The 18,104-nt window shown below is 39.4% G+C and overlaps 1 protein-coding gene and 1 pseudogene across 3 annotated transcripts in view; one reads left to right on the plus strand and one right to left on the minus strand.

Moving 5' to 3' along the window:
• UNC79 (unc-79 homolog, NALCN channel complex subunit) overlaps positions 1-18,104 on the plus strand; it is a 210,180-nt gene that overhangs the window by 21,723 nt on the left and 170,353 nt on the right. The window lies entirely within an intron of this gene.
• LOC118704215 lies at positions 2,502-4,559 on the minus strand (annotated as a pseudogene).

Below are 18,104 nucleotides of genomic sequence, written 5' to 3' on the forward strand. Positions count from 1 at the left end.
CTCCCCCTAGGAGTCCTCAGAGTTCATGGAAAGGCCAACTGAAAGAGAGATAGAGAGAGAGAGAGAGAGAGAGAGAGAGAGAGAGAGAGAGAGAGAGAGAGAGGAAAGAAAGGGCCGTTTTCTTTCCAATGGCCAGGATTTTATTGACCAGAAGCACTGCCTCCTTTTGCTGATTTTAGACACCGAGAGTTTGTTCCTTAGTTTGGAACAGTGACTCTCAAATAAGGGTCAGGTTTGCTCAAGGGGTATCTCTTGTAAGGATATGAACTTCCCTCTCAAAACTGCTTTTGCTGTGTCCCATAGATTTTGGATTGTTGTGTTTTCATTGTCATTTGTTTCCAGGATATTTTTAATTTCTTCCTTGATTTCTCTGGTAACCCAGTCCTTGTTTAATAGCATGCTGTTTAGTCTCCATGTGTTTGATTTCTTTGGATTATTTTTATTGTAGTTAATTTCCAGTTTTATGCCATTATGGTCTGAGAAGATGCTTGATATGATTTCTATCTTCTTGAATTTGAAGAGACTTTGCCTATGTCCCAAAATGTGGTCTATCTTTGAGAATGTCCCATGTGCATTTGAGAAGAATGTATATTCTGTGGCTTTGGGGTGGAATGTTCTGAAGATGTCAATTAATTCCATCTGGTCTAGTGAGTCATTTAGGATTGATATTTCTTTGCTAATTTTTTGTTTAGATGATTTGTCAAAAGGTGACAGTGGGGTATTAAAATCTCCTACTATGATTGTATTGCTATTAATCTCTTCATTAATGTCATCCAGCAGTTTTTTTTATGTATTTGGGTGCTCCCGTATTGGGTGCATATATATTTACCAGAGTTATTTCTTCTTGTTGGATTGCTCCCTTTAGTATTATGAAGTGGCCTTTATTATCTCTTGTTATGTCCTTCACTCTGAGATCTAATTTGTCAGATATAAGTATTGCTACCCCAGCTTTCTTTTCATTTCCATTTGCCTGGAAAACCTTTTTCCATCCCTTCATCCTCAGTCTGTGTGCATCTCTTTTTCTGAGGTGGGTTTCTTGTAGACAACAGATGTATGGGTCTTGTTTTCTTATCCAATCTGTTACCCTATGTCTTTTGATTGGAGCATTTAAACCATTTACATTTAATGTTATTAATGATAGGTACTCATTTGATGCCATTTTTATTCTATACCCCTGTGTTCCTTCTTCGCTTCCTATTTCTTTATTTTTACAGTAGACCCTTGAGCATTTCTTGCATTGCTGGTTTGGTGGAGATAAATTCCTTCAGTCTTTTTTTGTCTGTGAAGCTCTTGATTTCCCCTTCAATTTTGATTGATAGCCTTGCTGGGTACAGTATTCTTGGATTCAGACCCTTTCTTTGCATTACTTTGTATATTTCATCCCATTCCCTTCTGGCCTGATAAGTTTCTGTTGAGAAATCAGTTGTTAGTCTGATGGGGGTTCCTTTATATGTAACTTTCTGTCTCTCTCTGGCTGCTTTTAAGATTCTTACTTTGTCATTGGTGTTTGCCAGTTTAATTATAATATGTCTTGGCGTCAGTTTTCTGGGATCCATTTTGCTTGGGACTCTGTGAGCATCTTGGATTTGTGTGGGTTTTTTCTTCTCTATCTCAGGAAAGTTTTCTGTCATTATTTCTTGAAATACGTTTTCCATGTCTACCTCGGTTTTCTTTCCTTCCGGAACCCCTATTATTCGAATATTGTTTTGTTTTGCATTGTCCCAAAGCTCCCATAGGCTCTCCTCCTGCTTTTTAATTTTTTTTTCTAGGAGCTGCTCTAATTGGGTATTTTTTTCCATCTTGTCTTCTAGCTCACTGATGCGATCCTCTGCTTCTTCTAGTCTGCTCTTGATGCTTTCTATTGAGTTCTTCATAGTAGCGATGTCATTTTTCATTTCATCTTGAGTCATCTTCATTTCCTCTTGTTTTTTTTTCATTTCCTCTTGGGTCTTACTCATATTGTCAAATTTGTCTTCCATTCTTTTTAGCCATCTTAAGATCGTTACTCTGAATTCTTGCTCTGGTAGGTTGCTTGCCTCTAACTCGTTTACTTACTTTTCTGGTGATGCCTGCTTTTCTTTCATTTGTGGGCTGTTTCTTTGTCTCCCCATGGTCTCTCTTCAGGATGTCTCTCTCCTGTGTTGATTTATCTCTCCTTCCTTGAGAATTCCACTGCCCCTTAGCTGCCAATCAACATTCCCTGTGCAACTCAGACACTGCCTTTATCTGTTCTGGGACCTGGGTCAGAACAAGTCCGTCTGTTCGGTTGCCATCTTGTCTCCTCCCTCTCTGACCTTCAAGAGGTATCTCAAGCCTCTCCAAAGAGGTTTTGTCCAATACAGCAAACCCCTCTTCCCCCAAACTGAGGATCTGCACATAAGGATAGAAATTCCTGACAGGAGTGAACATTGTCACAGGCAGGCAGAACAAAAATCTAAAAACCCTTCATCTGTGTGGAGCAGACATGAAATTTATGGAGTGATTTTTTTTTTCTTGATTAAGAATAAGTTGCAAAGAAGTCATTTCTCCTGTGGCTAAACTTCACAACTAGGCTTCATGCTCCATAGCTGAGAACAGTAAGTTCACCTATTTATCTGGGGTAATCATACAGGATTAATGAAATAGAACGACTTCCCTCTTTTTATTAAATAACTACAGTTCTGTCCTTCTAAAAAGACAGTTTCGAGAAAGACCTGCCTGTCAATGAGGTACTGGACACTAGGATTAGCACAGGCTAGTCACAGTGTGGTTTCTTAGAAGTCTGCCGTTTCTGATTCTTTTTCATTAGTACCGTACAAAGGGTCCCCCAACTTGTTATGAAAGGAATGAAACCTTTGAAATACTTGACCATCTTCCCTTTAAGCTCCAGGGTGGCATCCTCATCGTACACAAACATGGTGCGGAGATGCTGCGGGAAGGCAGAGACATGGTTCGCCTACGGTTCACTCCCTCTTCTATGGCTCTATGCAGAGCAAATGCCCTGTGAGCACCTGCGATGTGGATCGTCACCTCTAGCATCCATGCGAGTGCCCATGCCCACCATCAGGGCTATGGTGGGCACATGGTGAGATCTCCATCGAAGAACCTAGCATTGTCCAGGATGATGTCCATGGCTAGCAACTTCAAATGGACCCTGGACACCAGACTGGAACCTGGCTCATTAAAAACAATGTGTTTGTCAGAGCCAATGCCTCCAACAAACAGCACATTCCCTCCTGCAGCCTTTATCTTCTCTTCAAAGGCATCCCTCTCAACCTGCAGGTCAGCTATAATCTAATCTCATCCAGAATGGGGGTGTTTTCTGGGTGGGTGTCAGTGTGCTTGAAGAAGTTGTCCCACCTAAAGGAGTAGCAGCTCTCTGGGTAGTCTTGAGGAAGACCCATATCCTCATCCACGTTGAAGGTCTTCACTTATTTGAAGGACTAGAGGCCTGATGCATGAAGATTTGTGCAAGAATGGACCTTCCTTTCTCTGACTGCCAGCACCGCCTTCATTCCAGTGTGGAGCTGCCTTTCCGCCTTCCCCTGCTGCCCAGAGTCCTGGAGCAGCTGGGGCAGTGCAGAAGGCCTGTGTCATTGCCATGGCGATGACGCAGGTGTCCTGCCTGCCCCCAGCTGCTTGGTGCTTGTATATGCAAATTAACACATACTCTTTGTTGGGTTAATTTGCATACTCACTCCTGATTGGCTGGTGGACCTCATGAAGGCATGGTTAATTTGCATCTTCCTCTTTTATTAGTGTAGATAGGTCTCCATTCTTGTAGTATTCAATTAGCTTCTTGTTGCAGCCACGTGGGGTACTCCCAGTGGGGAGCTCCAGGGTGAAGTACTTGTATGGTCCTGGGTTGAACTAGATGATGAGGTTCCTGATGTATTTGGGGCCCAGTCACTGGCCTGAGAATAATGGTCCAGGATGATGAGCTTCATCTTGTCACAGATGCCTCCCATAGTGGCTGCAGCAGCTCACTTGTTGTCTTCTTTTTTTTTCTTTTACTAATGACAACTTTAATGTGAACATGTTTGACTCTCAAGAAACTGTCATAAATTAAAGGGAAGAGGAAGTTGCCATTGAAAGGAGTACATGATGCTGAGGGATGGATGGCATGCAGTTTCTGGATCCAGCTGATACTCAAATATATCAAAGCAATTCATAACATCAGTCACTTGAACAATTGGAACTTATACAAATACGGATGCATTTCTCCCTTGGGATAGGGACGGAGTGCAATGGAGTGGCGGCATTCTCTGGCTGCTCCTTTTGCAGTGTCTCAGCCAGCTCCTTTGAAGGGGTGGGGGTGGGGTCTCATCTGGGACCTCAAGGACCACCTTGCACATGCGCCCTCTTCTCCCGGAGCTAAGCAACAGCGTGCTGGGGTCAAGGTGAATGTGTAAGGTCGCAGTGGCTGCGTACCAAGCCTGGGTTACCAGTGTGCCCATTGGTCAGGAGAAGGGAGCTTGCATTAGATCCTTTTAGGACACTGAGTAATGTAACAAGATCTGTGGTTCTGCGCAAGGTGCCACCATCTTCCTGCCCAGCAGTAAGGCGTGGCCTAATCTGTGGAGCACATTGGGATCAGGGCGTTTTTTGTTGTTGTTGTTGTTTTTAAATAGGACTTCAACATTCCTGATATTAATAACAGATTTTTTTAAAAGTTTTTTTTTTCTTCTACATAGATTACTTTTCTCCAAGCAGATTTCCTGTTCCTTCCGGTCTGCTATGTTAGGGGCTTTCTTTGGATGGCCGCCAGTTCTTTGCTATCTTTATGGTTAAGGGTTGGGACTAAGGAGCTGACCTGACCACATCGGTGGGGGCATTTATGGGGAACCCACTGATGTCACTGTCTTCAGGTCTTTCATCTTTGACTGGTCAGGTTCACAGAAGGAAGGAGAGAAAAAAAGGGTTCCATCTCCAGCCTGAAGGGGAAGGGTCTGTCTGCTAAGGTAGGGTGGGGTGGGCAGAGGTTGGCTCAGCTCTGTGTTTAGTCTCCAAACTTCACATGCCCACTGAATCCCATTGGTTTAGGTAGATTAACTGGTCTTCAACTGTTTTTGATTTCTTTCATTCCAGAGACTCTCTGGTGCATATTCTCTTTAGACATAGACTTCAGATCCACTGAGTTGGGAGAGGAGCTCTTTTAGAGATGTGAAGTAGTGGAGGGTATTTAGGGATCATTTTGCTTCCTTTAAAAAAAAAAAAAAAAAAAAAAAAATATATATATATATATATATATATATATATATATATATATATATATATAATTGATTTTTTTACAGAGAGGAAAGGGAGAGGGAGAGTTACAAACATTGATGAGAGAGAAACATCAATCAGCTGCCTCCTGCACATCCCCAGTAGGTCAGAGCATGTACCTGCAATCAAGGTACATGCTCTGACCTGAATCAAACCTCGGACCCTTGAGTCCGCAGGCTGACATTCTATCCACTGAGCCAAACTGGTTAGGGCTCGTTTTACTTCCTAAACAGCATTCGGCCAACCCCTCCTTCTATTATTATTATTATTATTAATTATTTAAATATTTTTTATTGATTTTATGAAAAGGGAGAGGGAGAGAGAGATATAAACATTAATGATGAGGAGAGAATCATTGATTGGCTGCTTTTTGCGCCCCTCGCCCCACTGGAGATCGAGCCCACAACCCAGGTATAAGCCCTTAACCAGAATCGAACCCGAGACCCTCCAGTGTACAGGCCGATGCTCTATCCACTGAGCCAAACCAGTTTGGGGCTGTCCTTCTATTTTTAAAACTCCCATTCCTGCTCTACACCTCCAATTCAAAGCTATCTGGTGCTGCCAATTAATTCCATGCCTTTTGAGAATTCTGAGATGAACATTGTTCGTTCTCAGCTTTCCTTGCTGCTGGCCTGGGATTCAACTCTCTCTGGTTTGCCAAGGCAATTGCTACTTGTCTACTGGCTTTCAGGCTTCAGAATTATGTTGCTGTGTGTCTTCTTGCTTATTGTTCCTTTCTTCGTCTCTTTAAACAGTACTTTCACTGTAGTTTAGTGGTGTATGATTTAAGTGACTTTAAAAGATATTTTTATTGCCGAAGCTGGTTTGGCTCAGTGGATAGAGCATCGGCCTGCGCACTGAAAGATCCCAGGTTCGATTCTGGTCAAGTGCATTTACCTTGATTGCAGGTCATCCCCAGTAGGGGGTGTGTAAGAGGCAACTGATGGATGATTCTCTCGTCGATGTTTCTAACTCTTTATCCTTCTCTCTTCCTGTCTGTAAAAAATCAATTAAAAAAAATTTTTTTTAAATTGATTTCAGAGAGGAAAGGAGAGTGAGATAGAAACATCAATGAAAAAAAGAGAGAGTCATTGATCAGCTGCCTCCTGCATGTGGGAGATCAAACCCACAACCCTGCCATGAATACTGACTAGGAATTGAATCATGACCTCTTGGCGCATAGGTCAATGCTCAACCACTGCGCCACACTGGCTGGGCTCGGGTGTGTATGATTTAGATGACTGTGCTCGCTTTGTGGTCTTAACCCAGGAACTTTTCCCCATTTTTTCATGTCTTGTATATTCTCATTATGCCTTAATTTAAATATTTTCTGAGAGGCCTTCTCAAACCACTATACATAAAAAAGAGATTCACTAGCTCCTTCTTTATTCTCTATTTCAGCTCTTTATAGACCTTTAAAACATTTTTTTGGGTCCGTTTTGTTCATCTTTGGCACTTTATCATAAACATCATGAGGTCAGAGGCTATAGCGGTCTCATTCACTGTTATACCCCAGTACTGGGCACATAGTTGAGCCTCAATACATATTTGCTGAATGAGTAAAAGAACAATATATATGTTTCTGTGTGAATTTTTGAAATTGTTAACAGTTTCCTCAGTTTTTTCATTTGAAGGAAAAGAAGGGCAGGGGAATAAAACAGCACCTACCATAGGATTGTTGTGAGGCGTACAGGGGTTTCTAGGGTGAAGTGCTTAGAATAGTTCCTGGTACATAGTCATTACTAAAGAATGGTATAGTGTTAGGAGTCTTAAAAAGAGTCTCTAACGCAGAGGTTCTCAGCCTTTCTAATGCCGCGGCCCTTTTAATACAGCTCCTCATGTTGTGGTGACCCCCGACCATAGAATTATTTTTGTTGCTACTTCATAACTGTAATTTTGCTACTGTTATGAATCATAATGTAAATATTTGTGTTTTCTGATGGTCTTAGGCGACACTGCTAGTGGTTCTCAACCTGCCTTAGGCGACCCTGTTAGCTGCTGAAGAGCCTAAGACCATCGGAAAACACAGATATTTACATTACAATTCATAACAGTAGCAAAATTACAGTTATGAACAAAAATAATTCTATGGTCGGTGCGGGTCACCACAACATGAGGAACTGCATTAAAGGGTCACGGCATTAGAAAGGCTGAGAACCACAGCAAGAGTTATAATTTTATATTTAATTGTTGTTTAGTTTGATCAAGTTAGAGAAATGTATGATGGTCTAAATTATTCTTGGGAATTGTACAGTATGTTCTGAGTCACAGCGCGTCTGAACTTTAACTCCATGTTGATCATGAATCTCAACTTGGACTTGAGCAATGTCATGAAAGCGAATGTAATGTACTTCAGCAGAAAAGTAAGGCTCCAAATATTTCCCAGAGTTTGTCCATGTAGCCAGACATTTAAATTTCAGAACAGTGCTGTTTATAATTCATCTTATTTAGGAATAACTGCATCTTCTTAGGGAGTATAATTCATTTTTGGTGCAATCATTTTCTTGGACAGATGGTTGATAATTCAAATATGTCTTGTGTATTGCATTTAAGTATGGAAACTTAAAGAATGATTCAGAGTCTTCAGCTTCTGTATATCTCTGAAATTACTTAATTTCCACTAGATAGCTCCTTACTGCCTAAAAAATCTATTATTATAGAGAGCTCAGTACAGGTTAGCAATGAGAGATGAAAAAATTCCTATCCCCCACTCACCCTTGTCCTTGCCATTTAAAATACTTTCTTCTTGTCATATCAGGAAGAAAGCACAAACTTGGAGTCACTCTTTGGATGGGATGGTAGGTACAAGGAATCTGGCCTCTTAGACTCTTCAATTTCAGAATCTTGATCTGAGGAAGCTTCCCAGTATACTTTAAAAACAAGCTTATATAACCTAACCTGATTGCAGGAAAATAAAATAGAGCTCCGTATTCCATTTCAAATTATTACTAATATCCAACAAACTCAACTTGAAGGAAACTCACCACTTTATCATTTTCTCCATCATGCCATGAAATGGATCTGACTTTCAGTTTCTAGCACAAGCTTCCCAGACCAATAATGCAATAGAAGTCAAAACAGGAGTCTTCCCTCCCAGCAAACAAATTGTACCCCTCCTTTCTTCATTGTAAGTGCTTCATGTCTGGCAAGTGGAATGTTTCCATGTTAAGACTTGCCAGTTGGCAAGTAGGCAAGTATCACTAATTCATACATGAAAGCATTGAATGATATTAGGTATCTATGTGTGTGTGTGTGTGTTTTTTAATTTAATTTTCATTGATTTTTAGAGAGAGGAAGGGAGAAAGAGAGAGAGAAACAGGCAGAGAAACATTGATGTGAGAGAGAAGCATTGATCATTTGCTTCCTGCACATGCCCTGACTGGGGATTGAACTTGAAAACTGGGTATGTGCCCTGACTGGGAATCAAATCCATCACCTTTTGGTGCATGGGACGACACTCCAACCAACTGAGCCACACTGGCCAGGGCTCTATGTGTTTTTTAATGTGCTAAAAAATGCATGGTGGTTTACAACTAGTTTAATTGCTTTTCTTTATAGGTTAAATGCCAGAAAATGGCTCTATTATTTACTTCCTTTGTGACTTTGGGCAAGTTACTTTACCTCTTTAAGCTTTGTTTTTTTTTTCATTGGTAATATGGGATAAATAACAATAGTACAACTACCCTCAATATTATTTTTATGTTTAATGGGATAAATAACAATAGTACAACTACCCTCAATATTATTTTTATGTTTAATGGCACAACATAAACACTCAGAATTGTGAATTATTACTATGATTTTGGCCCACAGGATGAGGTTTATGTCTTTTTGTTGTTGACTTTATCATATCTCTAAGTGTCTAGACCATTTAGTGAGTGTTCAACATCTGATAAATGAATAAGATCACTGTTACCTTTCCCTTCACCTTTGTTGCTTAACTTTAGCTTAATGTGTAAAATTCCCTAAACTCCCGATATATTAATTTTTGCAAGTTAACTGCTCCAAAATGTAATTGAATAATGTATGTGGAAGTGCTTTGAAAAATGTGAAGGCTATCCAAATGTAATTGATGATGATGATGATGATGATGATGGAGTCACTTGCCAAAGAACGGGAGTGTTCTTTGCTGACCAGTGTTCAGTGTCTGCTGAAATTGACAGGTAAAGTTGCCACTTGGAACTAAAATCTTCTAAAATATATGATACAAATGTAAGTATATAAGTAATTGAAAGGGTGAGCAATAACATTTATGATATCTGACATTCTTTTGCTTTTGAGGGGAGATTTGCCTGTTTTGGTTCCTTAAATATGTGCATCCTTTTCCATCACCCTTCATGTGTATCTTTTATGTGGTTTTGCTTTTCGATAAGAGGATTGGTCTTTGAGTAAGGATTTGCTAAGAATGCTGTTCCTCACTAGAACTCCCAAACAATGTGTTGTGGCATTGTTCTCCCTTCATCTTCATTTCTGAATATCTTTATTACTAGCTATGTTTACTTTTTTTTCTTCTTCAAAAAAGATAACTCTCTGAATCTAGAACTGGATTTCAGTACCAAATGCACTAGTAGATTGTGTGTGTGTGTGTGTGTGTGTGTGTGTGTGTAAGGGTTATGCTTGATTTTGTTGATGAAAGGTCTTTGTTCTTACTCCACATGTTATTCTATTTTAAGGGACAGATATTGGACTGGAAAAGGGGAAAGAAAAGGATCTGACATATAACTGCTAATTATAGTAGCAATATATTAAATACTATGTGCCAGTCATTGTGCTAAGTAGTTTATACATGTAATATTTTAAATCCCCATTTTATAGATTTGGAAATTGAGGCTCAGAGAAGTTCATTACCCAAGTTCTTATAGTCAGGAGAAGTAGAAGAGCTTGAATTCAAATGACACCTGGCTCATTTGCTATATACTTTGCCTTCTTGGTTCCTCCATTTTTCCATCTTTAAAATGGAATATTTCTTTTTGTGTGTGAAAAGCTCCAGTTTTTGGAGATGGGGTGAGGAGGATTGAGGAGACTCTTGTAGTGACAGCAGAAAATTACAGATGTATAATGAAATGAACGGTGAAAGGTTTGGAGAAGCTGTAACATGGGGGCAGAAATGAAAATACACTACAGGCCCACATTGTCTATGTTCTTGTGGGAGTGCAAGTTACAGTTGTGATACCAGAAGGGAAAGAGAAAGGGGTACATATAGAATTTGTAAAATGCCCTTTGCAAACCTTGTTTGGCTCCTGATATAAAGGGATTTATTTGTTACTGTTGTTGTTGTGTGATAGTACTATGGTGATTATGCTATAAATGTCATTATTAGTCAGAAATTATACTAAAATATTAATAAGTGGAATGATCTGATTAATAGCATTTGTTTTAAATACTCAAGCAAAAATAATATTGTGGACGTGAATCGGTGGCACTAGCAAAGTTGAGTGTTGGGTATGTGGGCTTCATTTTTCTTTTTTCTCTCTTTGTATGTGTTGAACATTTTTAAAAAATCCTCACCTGATGATATGTCTTTATTGATTTTAGAGAGAGAGAGAGGAAGATTGTGAGAGAGTGAGAAAAACATGGATATAAGAGGGAAACACTGATCGGCCCTGACCAGGGATCCAGCCTGCAACCTGGGTATATTTCCTGAATAGGAACTGAACCAGCAATCTTTCTGTGTGTGGGATGATGTTCCAACCAACTGAGCCCCACCAGCCAGGGCTGTGTTTAAAACTTTTATGGTAAAGAGTAAGCACATTAAGAAACCTGAAACCAAGCTCCTTTCTCTGTAAAAGCTTCATGTGGAAATAAAGGACAAATAGAGAAGAAGCAGTTAAATTAATGAGGACTTCTACTAGTAAATGCAGTGGGCTAACAGGATACAAATAACTTGACTATTAGCTTAGTGGGTGTCAGAGAGGACTCCAACTTCTCTGTTTTATAAAATTATCCCCCAACCAAAGTTCCCTCCATTTGAGCTCTTTAACAGTAATAGGGATTTAAAAAAATATATATTTTATTGAGTTTTTACAGAGAGGAAGAGAGAGGGATAGAAAGCTGGAAACATTGATCAGCTGCCTCTTGCACACCTCCTACTGAGGATATACCCACAACCAAGGTACATGCCCTTGACCAGAATCAAACCTGGGACATTTCAGTCTGCAGGCCAACACTCTATCCACTGAGCCAAACCGGTTTAGGCAGTAATAGGGATTTAACTTGTGCCCTCAAATGGTGTAGTTAGCCTGGGCACCTTCTGCCCTCAGGGGTTCTTTTCCATGCTTCTTATCCAACAGAGGGTGGGAGCCTTACTCATTCTGATTAGAACAGGGACAATTTTAACTGTGTTGTAACCAGTCTAGTTTCTACTTCTTCTAAAGTTATGTTTCCCAAAATATCCTTCCTAGGGATGCGCCTCTCTGAAGAGTATTTCACTTTCCTTCATCACTTAGGGGTACGTAGCTGACTTAGAGACTGAGCACTCTTTATATCCCTCTGCTCTGACCAGTCTCTGAGCTGGTCAGGCGCGACTGGGGCACATATCATTCTCTGACCATGAGGCCGTGCCGGGTTTCTCATGTGGTTAGTCACTCAGAGTAGACAGAGGTTCTCTGTCTGCCCCTCTGACTCTTGGGATAGGTCCTTGCTTTCTTTCCGTCCTTGCAGACACAGACCATCCTCGGACCTTCAGTTGGTTTTCTGCCAGACCAGCTCCACATCCCAAAATGGCCAGTAGTGGAGCTGGAGACTTAGGAAGAAAGGGATACAGAAGTTCTTGTGATACAAATTGTTTTTCCTGTAAGGAAAAGGTACAGGAACTTCAGTGTCATATCCAAGATACAAAATTAGTCCATGAACACAGATAATAAGGTAGCAAAGGCCTGGGAAGGGGATGGGCTGGAGGGGGTCAATGGGGAAAAAAGGAGATGTATGTAATTCTTTGAAAAATAAATTGTTCAAACAATTTATTTTTTTGAACAATAAAGATTAAAACAAAAAACAAAATTAATCTATGACAGGAATATAAATTCTAAACTGCTTTGTTGTACTAAAAATCATATATGTGGATTAATTCATTCATTTATTCAACAAGCATTTATTTACAACAAGACACTCATTAAATGCTGGATATCCTATATAATAAAAGCCTAATATGCTAAATGTCTGGTCATCTGATTATCTGTTCAACCAATCGAAGTGTAATATGCTAATGATATGCTAAGACCACTCAACCGCTCATTATGATGTGCACTGACCACCAGTGGGAAATGGCTAGGCAGTGAAGGACAGATTGCATTCCCGAAGAGGGAATATTATATGCAAAAGCATGGGAGGGCATGAGCATCATAAGTTGGGGTTTCTGCAAGTCAGTATGGTTGAAGTGTGTTACATATGGAAAAGATAGAAGATGAAGCTTGACAGATGAGCAAGGATCCGCTTCTGCTGGACTCTAAATGCTAAATTGATTACTTGGATTTCAACCAGCAGGAAATGAGGAAGATTTGCATTTTAGAAAAATCATTTTGGATATCATATAAAAACAATGGTCAAAAGGGAATCAGTCTGGATATCACAGCAATAACCTAGGAAAGAGATTGTGCAGGCTTGAATTAAGGTGGAGATGCAGAAAATAGTAGATTTTAGAGATAATTTCTAGATAGAACCAGTTGGACCAAGAAATAGAATCTACTGGACAGAAGAAACACTTTGACAGACAAAAATATAGTGAATTAAGGCAGATATGCAGGGCAATTAAGAAAGATGTCTAATTCCGAATTGATACTTGTAATTAAGAGAAGAAATGAAAAAGGTACCATGCATAATTTTTACTTTGACCATTGGATAAATACTTATAGCAATCCAAATTTATAAATCACTCTTTATTTATGGCTATCACTTCTCAGTGAAAGGTTAGATTGGAGAGAAAACAAATAGTTTAAAAAGGGGCAATGACATCAAATCCATAAGCCATGAACTTTATGTAGTGAAAGAAGCTGCCACTAAAAAATAAGATGGAATTAGGATATATGCTTCAAATCTTACATTAGTAACCAATGTTTGCAAAGAAGGTGGGAGAAGTATTATTTTAATTTTTCATTTGGCAAACAAACAAGAACCCCTGAAGCTCAGAGATATTAAATGATTTGCTTGAGGTTACACATGGCTGTAGGTGGGAACTCACACTGCATCCCAGAGTTCTCCGTAGGACATTGTGATAATTTCAGGACATTTACCCAGCATGTTTAGGGCCCAAGATATGAAAAGTAAAGTGAGTGGCCTATTTGAAGAAAAGAAAATGAGTAAATTCTGAAAATGGTAATGAAGATACTGTACAAACCTTTGGAATATACACTGAGTGGCCAGATTATTATGATCTCTGAACGCATAATAATCTGGCCACTCAGTGTATATTCTGTAAAATAAAAGGCCACTCAGTATATATCTTATATAACAATATGCAAATTTCCCCCTTGACCAGGAGTTTGGCCAGCAGGCAGGCCAGCCAATTGCCCATGTCCCCTCCCCCTGGTCGGGCTGGCCGGACCCCACCCATGCACGAATTCATGCACTGGGCCTCTAACACACACACACACACACACACACACACACACACACACACAGTGACCAGATTATTATGCATGCAGAGATCATAATAATCTGGCTCTCAGTGTATATCAAGCAAAATGGTTATTTGGAGTTCTATTGGAGTGAGAGATGGGAGGAAAATAAGTAATAAAAAAAGAGTTCTGATTATTTTTATTTCTAACAAATTTTATCCTGATATTTGTATAAATAATATTAGAATTTTCAAGAATTTATTTTGAGAACATTGATAGGATATAGGATAGTTGACATTTAAATTTTCAATTCATTTCAATCACTGTGTGAAGGTTGACCATCTGTTATGTACCTAGCATTATGACATGTTCTAAGGGAGTTACAAATATTATGTAAGATAGTTCTGTCCTTAAAGATGTTAAAGTGTTGTTAGGGATACTAGATTTGCAAACATGAAACTAATTTAGAACCATAACTAACAGAACAGTGATACATTTATATAATGAAGTGACAAAAGTTTTGAGGCAGATAATGTGTAGTCAGAAAGCTAGTGATGATGTCTGGAGTTAATTAAAAGGCTTCATGAATGGTATAATTCTTAAGATGGGCCTTAAAGGTTTAAGTGAAGTTGAGTTTTAAAGGAAAAAAGTATGGGACTAGTGAGGTAAACAAGTTTTATTTTGTGTTTTTTTTTCTAAAGAAATAAATAGTCCAGCCAGCGTTGCTCAGTGGTTGAGCATTGACCTATGAACCAGGAGGTCATGGTTTGATTCCCAGTCAGGGCATGTGCCCAGGTTGTGGGCTGGATCCCCAGTGTGGGGTGTGCAGGAGGCAGGCAATCAATGATTCCCCCTCATCATTGATGTTTCTATCTCTCCCTCCCTATCCCTTTCTGCCTGAATTCAAATAAAAATATATTAAAAAAAACACCAGATTTATTGTAATTGTTCATCTGTTTACTATAGTATTACTTAAAGAAATATTGAGAACAACTTATAAATGTCAAATAATAGAATAAGGGAAGTAATATTTCATGCTACATCATATAACTAAATGTTATTAAGCTAATAAAAATGATGAAAGGACAATGTAGCTTGGTGGAGAATCCTGTCCTATAGCCAAACTATAAGTTCTGCCACTTACTAGCTTTGTATCTTTGGGCAAGTCACTTACTCTTTTTGAGTTTTGGTTTACTTAACTGTAAATGGAAATGACAATAAGTACTTTGAAAAATTATTGTGAGGATTAAAATAATGTACACTGAGAACCTGATAAATAGTGCGCATTCAATAAACATTATTATTCATATGTATTACTAGTATGTAAAGAGATATGAAGGGAAATATATCAATTTTTATCAAAAGCTTTAAGATGAATATTTCCTGTTTGACTTGGTAATTCCACAATAAAAAGTTTATTCTAAGGAGATAACTAAAGATGTGTGCATATACTTAAAAGGATCTTTGCATCATTGAATAGAAGAGTGAAAAATAAGCCCAAATTTCACAAGTAGGTGATTGGTGAAATAAATTATGATTTCACTTACATAAAGGATATTATAAAACCATTATAATGAGGATGTATTTCTGATGTAGAAAATGAGGAAAGCAGATTCTAAAACTATACACAATAAAATCTCATTTTGTAAACACACACACACACACACACACACACACACACATATATATACAGAGACAATTTTCTAGAAGGATAATACAGCAAAATGTTAACTGTGGTTGTCTCTGAAGAGTGGGTCTTTGGTGATTTTATATTCTTCATTGTGCTTACCTGAATGTTTTACTTTTATGGTCATGAGCATAAATAATCAATTATTAAAAATTAGGAATGTGTTGCTATTACAATATTTAGTGGCATAGGAAAATGCCTAAGATTGAAAGAAATATTTAAAACTTATGTATTATAGGATACCAATTTTGTTATAGTATTTTTATCTAAGTTGAATGACTAAATTTTGCTTTAGTGTCTTTTTCTCTCAACATGTCGCTATGCTTTGGTGACACAGGGGAGGCAGGCTGAATAGTGACATAGCAGCGTGTGGACTCCTGTACGCCTGGAGAGAAATCATCCCTTTCCCAGATCCCCCGCTGAGTGTTTCCTTCATTTTTATCACAGCTTTAACAGTTGGCTTTCTTGGCTATTTTCATGAAGAAACAAAGTTTAGCCAACTGCCAAAATCCACTCTCCTCCTCCCTCCTTTTCTTTCATCCTTACTAGGATCCAGCAGAGTCAGCACCCACTAGTCACTGGGCAGATGTAATGGTGAATAAGAGGCATTGTTCTTGGAATCTACTGTCCATTTGGCAGAGATAGTCAGCGATCACCCAAAGAAGTATATGATTAAAAATTATGCTAACTACTGTGAAAAATATTGGAATAGGATATTATAATACAAAAACATTTGGATGGAGGCTAGGGAATCAATTTAGACAAGGCAGTCAGCAAAGTCCTCTGCGGGGAAGGGGCAGTTTAAGTCAGCCTTGAAGTATGAATAGGAGTCAGCCAGACAAACGTGAAGGGGAAAAGCATTGTATAATATGAAGAGGGATAACTATGGAGAAAGGTTTTCAGATAAAAAACAGTTTTGTGTATTCAAAACTGGGGCAAGAGCCAGCGTTTCTGGCTCTGGTGTTATGACATGAGGTTGGAAGGTAGGCGGGAACCTGGTATAATATATTAAGGATTTTGGATTTTATTGAGGGCAATGGGCAGCCACTGAAGGGTTGGCATGAAATTATATTTCAAAAAGATTTGTTTGGCCCAAATGGCATTGTTCAGTGGTTGAGCATTTACCTTATGAACCAGGAGGTCCCAGGTTCAATCCCTGGTCAGGGGCCATGCCTGGGTTGTGGGCTCTATCCTCAGTGGGGGGCATATAGGAGGCAGCCAATCAATGATTCTCTCATCATTAATGTTTCTATCTCCCTCTCCCTGTCCCTTCCTCTCGGAAATTAATTAAAAAAGAAAAAAAAAAACCTGTTTGGCTGCTCTTAGGAGCAAGAACTGGAGAAGGGCAAGAAAGAACCGGGAAGATGGGTTTGGTGCCCTGTAATGAGAATGAAGATGAGGCACAGAAGACAGTTTGTAGATATCTTTTGTTGGTCGTATTGACAGGATTTAGCGACAGATTGGATTAAGGGAGTGAGGGAGAAGGAACAGGTGTGTCAAGGATGTTTTTCAGAATACTTTGTCCGAGTGACTTGCTGGATTATATAGATGGTGGAATAGGTTTTTTTTGGGGGGGTGTCGGGTGGAGAATGAGGGAAGAGATAGAAGTTCAGTGTAGGACATGTTTATTTTATGATATCTACAAGATTTCCAGTGCATAAACTGAATAGATGAGGCGTGTTACTCAGAAGAGTTATCCATCTGGGATGGAGATACACAGTTAAGAGTATTTGGCACATGTAGCGTGAGATCCTTGTGGACGGTGGGGATTGACTGGAGACAAATGCAGGATCTAGGGCTGACCCGTGAGGAATTCCAACATTTAAACATCAGGTAATGGGGGAGATGGCAAAGCACATTGGGAGGAACCCACGAGGGAGGTGGGAGGAAGATGAGGAGAATGTGGTGTCAGGCATGCCAACGGGAGAAAGTTTCAAAGAGGGAGGGAATGACTATATGGAACAGGTCAAAGGTCTAGAAAGGATGACTGGAAAGTGCCTACTGGATTTGGCAACATGGCGGCTCTAGAGGATGGTGAAAAAAGCAGAGTCAGTGCCATGGTGGTAGTAGAAGCAAGGCTGAAGGGAGTGGATGAAAGAACTGGAAGTGATGGAGAGATAAGAGAGTATAATCTCTGGCTTTGAATGGAGATACCAATAGTTAGAGGGAAACATCAAGTTAAACAAGAGGCCTTTTGTTTTGCTTTCACAAACATTAGAATGCTCATGTAAATGTGTATGAGAGACAACTGCTGGCTGGAGGGCATTATCTGGGATGGTTGTTTGAAGGGAAAAGGGAAGAAGGCAATGTGGGTAGGCTTTTGATATGGTAAGTACTATGCTAGGTGATTGGCACAGTACATGATTTATTATTCACAACAGCCCTGTGAAGTTGATATGATTATCCTCCTTTACAGATGAGGAAACGGGGTTAAGTGGAGATAGAGCCAAAGTCTTAATCCAGAACTATTTCATTTCAGAACTCTCACGTATAGTCTCTTAGGATTTCTTCTATGATGGAAGGATCAGCCAGTTTGCTAGAGCTGGCATGGACTAGGTGACATGAATAACAGGAATTAATTTTCTCGCTGTCCTGGAGGCCAGAAGTCCAAGATCAAG

The sequence above is a fragment of the Pipistrellus kuhlii genome, unplaced genomic scaffold, assembly GCF_014108245.1.
Source record: "Pipistrellus kuhlii isolate mPipKuh1 unplaced genomic scaffold, mPipKuh1.p scaffold_m20_p_41, whole genome shotgun sequence".
Classification (NCBI taxonomy): Eukaryota; Metazoa; Chordata; class Mammalia; order Chiroptera; family Vespertilionidae; genus Pipistrellus; species Pipistrellus kuhlii.